The following is a 12,033-nucleotide window of genomic DNA, read 5'->3' as shown; positions in this document are numbered from 1 at the left end:
CAAGCAACACGGCCAAGTTGCCCCCGCCCTCCATGACAGCAATCATACTACTTGCCTGGGAGGAAAATTTCATGGGTTTCTGATAGTATACTGAATCGTAACATTCTGCCATAATAGTTGTTTTCAAGTTTAATACAGGTATAAACTTTTTTGTTTGTAGAAGAGACTTATTGCCTTCAAAATATTACTAATTCTACTCCAAATGTCACAAACCTAGTCACATCTTAGCAATTAGACTCTGAAGATCATCAAAGAGACTAGACATTTTAGACTTCAATGTCATTTAAGGTATTATAATAGAAGCAAAACATAACTTAGCTTGCTTGCCAAGTGGCTAGGTCTAAGGGTAGAAATTAAGTTACAGGTAGCACATGTCTTTAATCTCAGCACTCAGGAGGCAGAGGCAGGTGGATGTCTTTGAGTTTGAGGCCAGCCTGGTCTACAGAGTGAGTACATGAGTGCAAGAGCTTGTTACACAGAGAAACCCTGTCTCACAAAAACCAAATCCAAACCAAAACAAGAAGATAAAGAAAAAAAAAGAAATAGAAAAATAGATTCACAATCCTCCAATTTCAATAAAAAATCTGGGTTAATTAGATAATACCTCTAAGTTGCAGGCCAGCAATGAGATTTGTTTTAAGTGTATGGGCATGCCAAGAAGTGCTATGGACCAGAAAGTAGTGGTAATTCTGGTTAGTGGGCAGGACATCCTGCCATGTCATGTGTGGGGGGTCAGAGGACAAATGTCAGGAGTCAGTTCTCAACTTCTATTATGTGCTGCAAGGATCAAATTCAGCTTCTTGGGCTTGGTGATATATGTGCACCTTTACTCACTGAGCACCTCCCAGGCTCATGACCCTGGGATGTTTTGTCTGAATTGGTTTTTGTTTCTTTGATTTTCATTTTGTTTTGAGAAAGAGAGAGAGAAAAAACATAAAGTTGGATGAATAGGATTTGGGAGGATTTAGGATGGGGAGAGAAATATATGATCAAATTCTATTGTATGAAAAAATTAAATAATGATTAAAAAGAAAACCATGAATGTAACTAAAAAAAAATAATTATTTAAAAACATTTTTCTTCTTTCCTTATGGAGAGAGGCTCTCATTGAAGCAAGGCTAGCTAAGGATGTCCTAGAATTCCTGATTCCCCTACATCTGCCACTTAAATGCTGGAATGAGAGATGTAATTTACTATGACGGGCTTTAAAACATTTTTATTTTGAAATAATTTTGGCTTGACAGAATAACAAAAACAATCATATAGATGTTGTTGATCTTCACCCAGCTAGTATAATTTATATATCTATCTAAACATCGTTTAAAGCTAGGAAATTAACGATGGCTATTACTGTCTACTCAGGTACACAGTGCTGAGCTGCAATGATATTTTTTTTTTTTTTGGAAGTTAAACCTTTACTAGAAATTCAGTCTCAAATTATACTGTCACCTTACTTCCACTAGGGGTCTCTTCTCGAGGAGTTCAGGTACAGTTTCAATCCATTGCTAGCTAATCTGTGCAACAGGCTAGCCTGCACATCAGAAAGGTCTACTTTCAGATATGTGTGGTTTCAGGCTCAGAATCTTATGCACAGATGAAAATGGAGTGCAGAAGGTATTCAGAGGTTACTGAAATAAAAAAGGCTAGGAGGAAAGATGCCAAGCAAAAATCTTTAAAATATTCCCAGTTACTTTAAAAAAAAATATAGAGTGTGCTCGTGCGTGCGTGCGTGTGTGTGTGTGTGTGTGTGTGTGTGTGTGTGTGTGTGTGTGTATGTGTGTGTGAAGTATATACACACATAAAGTGTGCTAAGAATTGCTGTGTAAAGGTTAGAGGACAGATTGCAGGAACTAGTTCTCTGCTATCCAATAGGCCCAGAGGGTTGGACTTAGGTAGTCAGGACTGATACCAAGTGTCTTTATCATGTGAACCTTCTCCAAAGGGTCCTCAACCCCTAAGCCTCATTTCCCTTTTGTAGGGTCTGCAGTACTTGATTTTAAGAGCTAATATGTGTAAACTGAGCCTGTGTTTGCAAGTAGTGAAACTTTAAAATTCCTGACCTTGGTAACTCCTCTATGTGTTTCCCTTTCCTTTTCTTTCTCTTCCATTTCCTTGTTTCCTTAACTCATACACTTATTGCTTGAGGCAGGGTATCCTGTAGTCCTTCTTGGCTTTGGACAGCTGATGCCTCTGCCCGAGCCTCCCAAGTGCTGGGATTACAAGCACTTGCCACCACCACACTTGGCTCTTCTACACTGTTTCCGTACGTGACAATATCTGATCTAAGTAGTGAAACTTCCACTACAGGACAATATGGGAAAGTCCTTTTAGAATCTTCTAATCAAATCACTACATAGCATAAAACCCAACCGATTTTGGGAATTTTGTATCAAGTAGGTCTGGGTGTGGTTTCTGGGCCAGTTAATTCCAAACAACAAAGACCTGATAGTTAATTTTAGACAAAGGATTGTTCACCACCTTTAAGTAGATGCCCAATATTGAGAATAGTATAGGCCAGATTACAGGGTAGGGATGGTCTATTTTTAAACACTATCCTGTGGGATATGGCTTCAAAATTAGCCATTTAGGGATGAAATGCGACATGAGTTAAATATTGGCTTTCTTAGAAGATGATTTTAAAACGATGTTTAAAATTTAGAAAAGGCATATGGAATTTCTGGGAAACAGATATATACCAGCCCATAAACACATTTGAAGCCTTTGTTTTAAAAGCAGCTTTTTAATTTTTTAATATTTTTTTAAGTTTTTATTTTGCTTGAAACTACAGCAACAGATCACTTTCTGCTCCCCCCGCCCCCGTCATGCAAATCCAAGAAGCTGACACACATCGCCTCCCCACCTCGCCCCCCCCCCCCCACCTCCTACCCCACACTTTTGTCTTGGTAGTTTGGGAAATATGGGCCTCAGCGGGTCGCATTCCAGTTTTAAAGTCAAAAGAGGTCATGTGACCATTACCCTAGGGGCATCAGCGACTTAAGACACGTGATGCCAATCTGCAATGTGTGGGACCTCGGCCATTAAGTTGCAATTCACAGTAAAGTGCATCTCAGGAGTCAACTTTAGCCTCCCAAACCCAGTGCGATATTGAAATGGAGTAAATGGTCACTGCTCAGCAGGTTTTTAAAGTTCACCTACATCTTCTATCTACCATAGCCACCCAAACTCCCCCACCCTGTCTATAATACCCCTACGAGGAAGGGGATGGGAACACCCTTCAGGTCTGGTCCTATATGAGTAGGCGCCCCAGTTTAAATCCAAGCTAGACCTGCACCACTGGTGTAGTTCGTTATACAGCTCCAACGAAAAGCGAGGCTTCAGGTTGTAAACTCGGCAAAGCCAGAGCAAGCAAAGGCTGGGAGCCAGGCGGAGGTTGGGAACCTCCAGCACTTGACCGAGTGGAGTAGCAGCAGCAGCAGCAGCAGCAGCAGCAGCAACTTTGGGACTGGCGACTACAGGAGCAGTCAGAGTCCCCAGGCCTCTTATTAGGTCGGGAAAGTAAGCGGGAGGAGAAAAGTAAACATGGGCAAGTGCAGCTGAGTCTGGGAACCAGACTCCAGCCACCATCTCTGCTCAGCCTCCCAGGGATCCCAGAGAGGTCCTGGGTGCAGCAGCCCTACTCCCTAGCTCAGAGTTGCACAACCAGAGCCATCAGGGCACCAACTGACCGCCAGGGCGCTGCTAGGGGAGAGAACCAAAAGGTACCTCCGGGTTAGCCTGGAGAGCTTCTGCCACCGAAAGGAAAAAAAAAAAAAAAAAAAAAAAAAAAAAAACTGCTTACTCATAGGGAGTCGCGGCGCAGTCCCGAAGCTCCGTGTAAGGGCTGGGGAGGGGAGCGGAGCGGGCGGAAGGTGGGCCGCCGAGGCCAGGCTCCTTGTTAGGGCCACCGCACCCGCTCTGCGTCCCGCCCCTTGGGGAGCCAAGGGGTCCTCAGGAACCCGTCGGGACACCTAGAGCGGGCAATTTGGAACTAGCGGGAAGCGACCTAGGCTGAGGGCTCCGGGATTTGCCAGCGGCTGAGGAGGGAGAGAGGGAGGGATGGATTGAGGAATGGCAGTAGCTGGAAAAGGAAGGCAGAGGGAAGTTAGGCTTAGGGTTTCCACTTCAGGGGTGGTCGCTGCCTTATGGAATCTGGGTAAGGGTTGGCTTTTAAGCCCTTCTGCCTGTGGTGGGCAACAAGTTAGGACGAACTAGAGAGCAGTCACAGCGAAGAGCAGAAAAAGTGATGGCAGAGGGTGGTAATAAGGAACCATTTGGAGCTCCCACCCATTAGGGTGGTGAAGATCGCCTGGGAGCTGAGCCTCAGACTCCAGATGAAATTTTCTTCGATCTCCCCCTTTGCCCAACCCCCGCCCCCTAGTATAAGGCACGTTCCTGCCGAGGTTCCGGGAGATGCTCTCACCGGGACCCAGTCTTACCCACGCCCAGGAAACCGGCTCCCCTCGCGCCCACGGAGCTGCAAAGCACTTACGTAAAAGTCGCAGAGTCGCTGATCTGGCCCTACAGCTTCCGACCAAGCTCTCAGACAACTTCTGCCCCTAGGAATCTCTGCAGCTGTGCTTCTAAAGCCAGCGCTCCCTCCCCTCTTGCCAGCCCCCTCCGCCCTGCGGCCTCAGCCATTGGCTCTAGTGGTGTTCACCAGCGGCCTGGGAACCAGGAAGGGGATTGGGCCAGGAGCCTGTCACATCAACTGGGTGGGGAGCTGAGAGATCAGGCACTGGCAGGGATGGGCACTGAGGAGGGATAGGACTGGAACTCTGTTTGCAAGCCGGTTTTTCCATTCCCTACCTGGTGGAAGAACTTAGAAGTAAGTCTACAATGCTTGGCTTGGAATACACGTTTCAAAAACATTATTGAAATAACTGTAAAGTTGGGAAATTCGGAGCATGTTTGAACATCTCCTATTAAGTCAGGTGTGGGGGGTGACAATGCTGTTTGTTATTTTCCTCCTCATTAGGAAGGTATAGTACTTCACTTTGATCTCTTCAGACCTGGCACCAAAGGACTCCGAGAGTTCCTTTGTTTTTTTCTTGGTTTGTTTTGAGAGAGGATCACACTAGGTAGCCTCAAATTATCCTCAAATTGGCATTCTCTCCGCTCAACAGTCTAGTACTGGAATAACCACCTAGCGCCAACACACCCATTTCATCATAGGCATGGAAAGGCCCTTGTGAATCTGGCACCAGCCAAATGAATTGTTGGCCTAAATCACTTGTCTGGTAGCTTTGTCCTTGAGAGGAGTGAGATGTGGGTAAGAGAAGGAAGAGGTGGTAGAAATCACTTGGCTGCACTGGAGCAGTCCCTAAGCGGGTCTCCTTGATGGGTGTCCTTTCCCCTGAGGTAATTTGGGGACAGGAGGTTTTCCTTCACCTTCTCCATTGCCCACAGTTCTGTGCCCCTGTGCCACCATCTACACTCTGTTCTGTCTGTATCTATTTTTTTAATCCATTGGTTCATCCTAGCTTCAAAATCAGCCTAGAGGGGCAAAGTTTAAGTGTCCCCCTGAACCCTGGCTAGATTTTTTTAAAAAAGAGAATCATAGAAAACCCCTGAGTGCATCCTGGTCCAAAGCATTCCAGCCCTAAACACATTGTTGTTGTTGTTGTTGTTTTCCAGGAAGAGTGTGTTTGTAAATTTGGTAAAAATCTAAAGTTGGTTCATGGTACATGTGCCAGGGAAAAATTTGAAAGTATGAGAAGCTTAAAAATTAAATGCAAGGGCCAGCAAAAGAACTTAGTGTGGAAAGGCCCAAGCTGTCCACCTCTCTCCGTCCCTGGACACAAATGGTGGAAGGAGAGGGCTGCCCTCTGACTTCCACTCATGTGCCTTGAAATATGTGCATCACACACACACACACACACACACACACACACACACAGAGAGAGAGAGAGAGAGAGAGAGAGAGAGAGAGAGAAATAAATAAAAATGCAATGTATATTTAACTAATAAAAGTTGTATGATCTATGAATTATTTATAAAGATCTTATTATAAAAAGTATAAAGTTAAAATTAATTTAAGTAATATGTGTTCTGTTCCAATATATCTAAAACGTATAATTACACGTTCTTATAGAGGAGCTCTGGACACGGTATTTTTATATCTGTAACCCCAGTATCCAGGAAGCTGAGGTAGGAGGATTGCTGAAATGTTCAAAGCTAACCTGTGTTACCCAGTGAAATGAAGGCTGAAGGATGGGGATGGGGGAAGCACAGGGCTTGGAGTGAATTCTAGGCCTCATTAATTGAGGGAGGGGTGCACAGTGTCTAGAGGCTAGACCAGTAGAACACTTGGCACTGGGAAAAAGCCATGTTAAATATTAGTCAGTGATTAGCCAACCAGGAGACCTTACAAAACGCACAGAAAGGTGAAGAAGAAATGAATATGCACTCATGCTTGTCAGTGAGAGAACATCTCTGTTATTTGTGATGTTATCTTGTGTCTGTCTGGGTTAAGCATACAGTGTATTGCCACGCACATTTTTAGGAGGCTCCCGAAGGAGATTCTTAGTTTTCAATAATTGGCCCAAGGCTTGGGGTGGTCACTGACCCACTTTCCTCACAATTTCTGGACACACTAAATAGGGACGGTTACTTTTGCAACGTTTCCTGTGCCAGTCCCTAGTGAACTGTCCCCACCTTGCTTTTAAGGTAGAGTCACTAATTTATCAAGAGGTCAACAGTGTTCCTGTAGGCAAGTTTGTCTAGTTTAACTTGTATTCCATTTTTACCATGGTTTTCTAGTTCTAGAATTTTGAAAGCAGGCTCTGTGAGGGAAGGCGCTTGCCACAGGCTTGATTATCTGTACTCGGTTCCAGAAACGTGAGGTGGAAAACAGAAGACCAAGTCCTGAAAGTGTCCTCTAACACATACTCTCACCTCACAAGTGGATTGCACTTGCACGCACAGAGACACACTTTAAAAAAAATCTCACATTATTCTCTCATGTACCTTATCCCCAATACTCCACCCCTCTCAGTTCCTCCCCAGCCCTCCCCTCTCCCCCAGATCCACTGCTCCTCCATTTCCCTTGAGGAGAGAGCAGGCCTCCCAGAGATTCCCACAGGATGTGGAAAAACAAGATGCAATAAGAGGAGGCACAAATCCTTATATTGAGGCTTGATGAGGCAACCCAGTAGTAGGAAAAGGGCAGGCAAGAGTCAGAGACACCCCAAGTCCTACTGGTAGGAGTCCCACAAGAATGTCAAGCTATACAACCATAAAATATTTGCAGAGTAACTAGCTCAGACCAATACCGGGCCCGAGATTGTTGCTGATTGTTACTTTAGTCCCTGTGAGCGCCTACAAGCCCTTCATAAGCACATGTTTAATTAATTAATTAAATGTAACAAAATAAGCTAGAATGGAACAATTCTGCACTTATCTATAATCCCAGCATTCAGGAGGCAGATGTCAGCTTGGGCTACAGAGGGAAAAACTGTTCTCAAAATGTAAAACAAACAAAAACCTTATGAAGACCGGAAGCTAGTATAGTTGGTAAAAGGTTTGCCTAGCATGGGTGAAGCTCTGGGTTAGATCTCTGCTTGAAATGAAAACACTTAGGAGACAGGCAGGAGGCTGGAGGTCATTCTTGGCTGCATAGTAAGGAAGGCCTGCCTGGAAGAGTTAAGACCCTGCAAAACAAAACAAAATAACACAAAGACAAACACCGTTTTGTTCATGTTCATAGTTTTGTATGTCTATATGTGAACATGTATGTATTCATATGAATGCCTGTGTGTGTCTGTAAATCTGGAGGTCAGAGAACTGCTCCAGGTAGTATTCTTTAAGAAATGGTACTATCCTGGGTGGGGAAGAGATGTGTGAGGGTGTGCCTGGAAGGTGTGGGAAGTGACCATGATGTAAAGTGAATAAATAAATTAATGGGAAATAAGAGTTAAATATAACTATATATTTTTTAAAAAGAAACCAGGCAGTGGTGGTGGTGCACGCCTGTAATCCCAGCACTCTGGGAGGCAGAGGCAGGCAGATTTCTGAGTTCGAGGCCAGCCTGGTCTACAGAGTGAGTTCCAGGACAGCCAGAGCTACACAGGGAAACCCTGTCTCAAAAAAACCAAAAAAAAAAAAAAAAAAAGCCACACAAAAGAGAGAGAGAGAGAGAGAGAGACAGAGAGAGAGAGAGAGAGAGAGAGAGAGAGAGAGAGAGAGAGATGATGCCACACACCTTGTGTTCCTCTTCTAAGTATATGTGTGTGGTGTCTGTGTAAGTGAGTGTTCACATGTGGTTGGGTTCATGTGTAAGCATGTGGGTGCAGAAGCCTAATTATCCTCAGGGGTCTTCCTCCATTACCTTCACCTTATTTGAGCAGGCGGTTTTCTGGCTAAACCAGAATACTCTAATACCCCTGGGCAGGTTTTCCCAGGGATCCTCTCTCTCTCTCTCTCTCTCTCTCTCTCTCTCTCTCTCTCTCTCTCTCTCACACACACACACACACACACACACACACACACACAGACACAGACACACACACTCACGCACATGCACACGCACAAAGACCTCTAACTCTGGTTCTGGTCCTCATGTTTGCTAGGCACTGAATTACCTTCCCAGACCAAAACAAAACAAACTTTCTACTAATAAATAGTTTCCATCAGCATAAAGATCTCAAAGTTAAGCCAATTAAGCTGGGGTTGTAGCTGAGTTGTAGAATGCTCGCTCACATGGAATAGAGCACTGGATTCAATCCTCAGCACCCAAACAACCTTCCCCTTTCAAAAAAAAAAAAAAAAAAAAAAAAAAAAAACACCCTCAGCCAAACATCACCCTTTAATGCTACCTTAGCAGTGCATACTTTTAAAACCGTGCTACCTCATTATCTCAGTAACTTTCCAAGAGATAATGCGTGCCTTTTGCACAGAAGCACACTTTTGGATTGTAGTTGAGATTCCTGTTTGACTAGCCCAACAGTATAGCCCCGGTTGAGCTCCTTTGTAATGAGCAGCGTGAAGATAGCCAAAGATATTACCTAGCTACCTTTCATTTCAAAGTCATTTTCAAAGTTTTGCTTTTGGATCTAAGGAACCGCACACAGGCATAGAGATGTGTTTAGACTGCTTTCCTTTATGCCAACAAAGGAAATTTAACCCAGGAAGGATGGTTAGCAGGGGTAACCTAAAGTTGAGGGTTTTCTTATCTATGCAAATCAGCCTGCCCAGAAGATCTTTGGTGTCCCCTCCCCTGCTTACAGGCAGCTGATAGGCTCTAATCCATTCTAATAGCACCTTACAAAGTACTCTGGTATGTGCAGAAGTTGACTGAATGTTTATTGAACTAATGGTTATTTTATGGGTCTATTCTTGTAAAACACTAGTAAGGAAAAGGCTAGATATAGGTCTCTTAAGACCTTGTGAATCAATAACCTAAATGTTTTTAGCGCTGTCCTTCTGACTCCAGTTTTCTATCCATCTCAGCTTTATGATAAATAACTCAAAATCAATATCACAAAAATCTGAAAGCATTTCCTCCTGTCTTCCCTGAAGCTCAGAAAAGGATCCAATTTCTTTTTAGGTGTTCTTCTTCGTTGTCCAGCCGACCTTTCTCTTGACCTTTCTACTTGTTTCCCCAACTTTTTCAGTCTAGCTCACTGGTTAGGAGTCCAAGGTTTTCTTGCTCTCGGAGGGTTCTTATCTGCTTGTTTATTTTACCCTGTTCTGATGTGTTTGTTAGTTCTTATTTCGTATCACTGTATTTCATTTTGTTATTAAAAACAAATTAATTAGCCAGGTGAGGTAGCACTTGCCTTTCATCCTAGAGAAACCCTGTCTTGAAAAACCAACATAATGTTGGGCGGTGGTGGCACACGCCTGTAACCTCAGCTCTCTGGGAGGCAGAGGCAGGCAGATTTCTGAGTTTGAGGCCAGCCTGGACTACAGAGTGAGTTCCAGGACAGCCAGGGCTATACAGAGAAACCCTGTCTCACAAAAACAAACAAACAAAAAACAAAAAAAAAAAAAAAGAAAAAAGAAAAACCAAAATAAAATAAAATATAAAAAAAATATGTCTGGCAAGATTATGGTACAATGGGTAAAGGTTATTGCTACCAAGACTGACAAAGTGACTTGGATCCCTGAGACCCACATGGTAGAAGGAGAGATGTCCACTGACTTCCATGGGAGTACTGTAGCACAAACAACAGAGCTCATCACACATTCATACACAATAATCTTTATTAAAAAATTGGGGGGGGGGGCTGCGACAGTGTTTTTATGTGTAGTCCTGGCTGTAGTGAAACTCTCTTTGTAGTCCAGGCTGGACTTGAACTCACAGAGATCCACCTTCTGCTGCCCCCTGAGTGCTGAGATAAAAGGTATGTGCCACCCCCACCCTGTTACAATAAATTCATAAATATTAAAAAATTTAAAGCTAGTAATAAAGTAAGAAAATGATATTGTACTTTTTGTATGTTGTCACAATGTAATTTGATCACACAAACTTTATATAACAATCTTAAAAGAATCTTGATCAACTCAATATCAAACTGATATATTTATTTGTTTTTAAAGTCCCATGGTGTGTGTCTGTAAGTATGTGTGTACACGTGTGTGTATATGTGTGACTATATGTATGTTTGTGTGAGCAGTTGAGTATGTCTGTGTGTGAGTACATGTGTGTGGGTGTTTGTATGTGTGTGACTATGTGTGTGTGAGTATGTATGAGTGTGTTTATGTGTGTATGTGAGTATGTGTATGTATGGGTGTATGTGTCTGTATGTGTGTATGTGTCAGTATGTGTATGTATATATGTGTATGTGAATATGTGTATGTGTATGTGAGTGTCTGATCCACCTTTACTAGACACTGAACTTTAGGCTTTGAGTATAGGCAATCTACCTCCAAACCCCAGTCCCAGCCACAGCCTCAATTTTGTTAACTTATTGTATCTACCTCACAACTTATTTTCAAGCCAGAACTCATTATGTTTTAAAAATTATGTTTTATATGATACTTGTATTATGTGTCTGATGTGTTTGATCCTTGAACTGACCCTTGATTCTACATTTCTATTTAACATGTTGTGACATAATTTTTATTAAAGTAAATTGTGATTTTAAAGACATCATGTAATTAAAATATTAGTCAAGGAGGAAATCTTAGTAACCCCGAAAAGTTCTTAAAATTTTTGAACCAGGGAGTAAAAATTTCCATAAGTGTTCCCATTGGTTATTGAGGATTGATTTTTATGTTTCCAACTCAAAATAAACACATATGTGAATCACATCACAGATGCTAATTTTTTGAATAGGCACTTACGAAATATTTTTCTAGTTGCAAAGGTTACTCTGAGTATGAATGTCTACTAACGCAGGCCAGTTTCTCAAAAACTTTGTCAAAAAAATTTAGTGGGACATATGTACAGCAATATCAGAATTTCATTAAAAATAAGAATAAAAAGCAAAAAGTGGATTGAAATGTATTTGATAGGATTTGAGCATTGAAAACCAACCTTGGCTCTGTTCTCTTTAGCTTCATGGGAGGTCATTGTCATCCTTGGGCACGTTAAAAATTCAAGTGTCAGGTATCCATGGGGTGCCTTCCCTTCTTAGAGGAAAAAGGGAGGTGGGAATGGGGGAGGGGAATGTGAGTGTGGGATTGGCAGGAGAGGAGGGGGGTTGCTATTGGGATGTAAAGTGAATAAATAAATTAATGGAAACAAATCAAATGTCCTTGTGCCCCTTGTTTTTGTTGTCTGTTAAAATATTCACTTAAGCACTGGTCATGATGATATACACCTGTGAGGTCAGTAATTTTGATGCTTGAGGTAGGAGCCATGGGAGTTTGAGGCCAACTTGGGCAAAGTGTTCCTCTCCATAAACTAACAGAATGAATGAGTGAATGAGTGAGTGAATGGATGAATGAATACATCTATTACTATTCTTTTAAATTGCCTGTTAGGTACTGGCCTTGAATTATCCTAAGCAGCATAGGAAAAGCATATTTGCAGAGCACAAGTAATTAGTAATAATCCAATGGCAAGATTAACACAAGTGAAATAATAAG

At 42.6% G+C, this 12,033-nt stretch overlaps 1 protein-coding gene across 3 annotated transcripts in view; it reads right to left on the bottom strand.

The window, feature by feature from the left end:
* Positions 1–4,599, bottom strand: part of Pls3 (plastin 3) — an 87,343-nt gene extending 82,744 nt beyond the window's left edge. For all 3 annotated transcript variants that reach the window (XM_052171231.1, XM_052171233.1, XM_052171230.1), the window contains exon 1: positions 4,490–4,599. The gene's annotated coding sequence lies outside the window, so the exon portion shown is untranslated. The remainder of the gene's footprint in view (positions 1–4,489) is intronic.
* Positions 4,600–12,033: the final 7,434 nt, after the last annotated feature.

Source organism: Apodemus sylvaticus, chromosome X (genome assembly GCF_947179515.1).
Source record: "Apodemus sylvaticus chromosome X, mApoSyl1.1, whole genome shotgun sequence".
In the NCBI taxonomy this organism is placed as follows: Eukaryota; Metazoa; Chordata; class Mammalia; order Rodentia; family Muridae; genus Apodemus; species Apodemus sylvaticus.
This window is presented reverse-complemented; position numbering and strand designations above follow the sequence as displayed.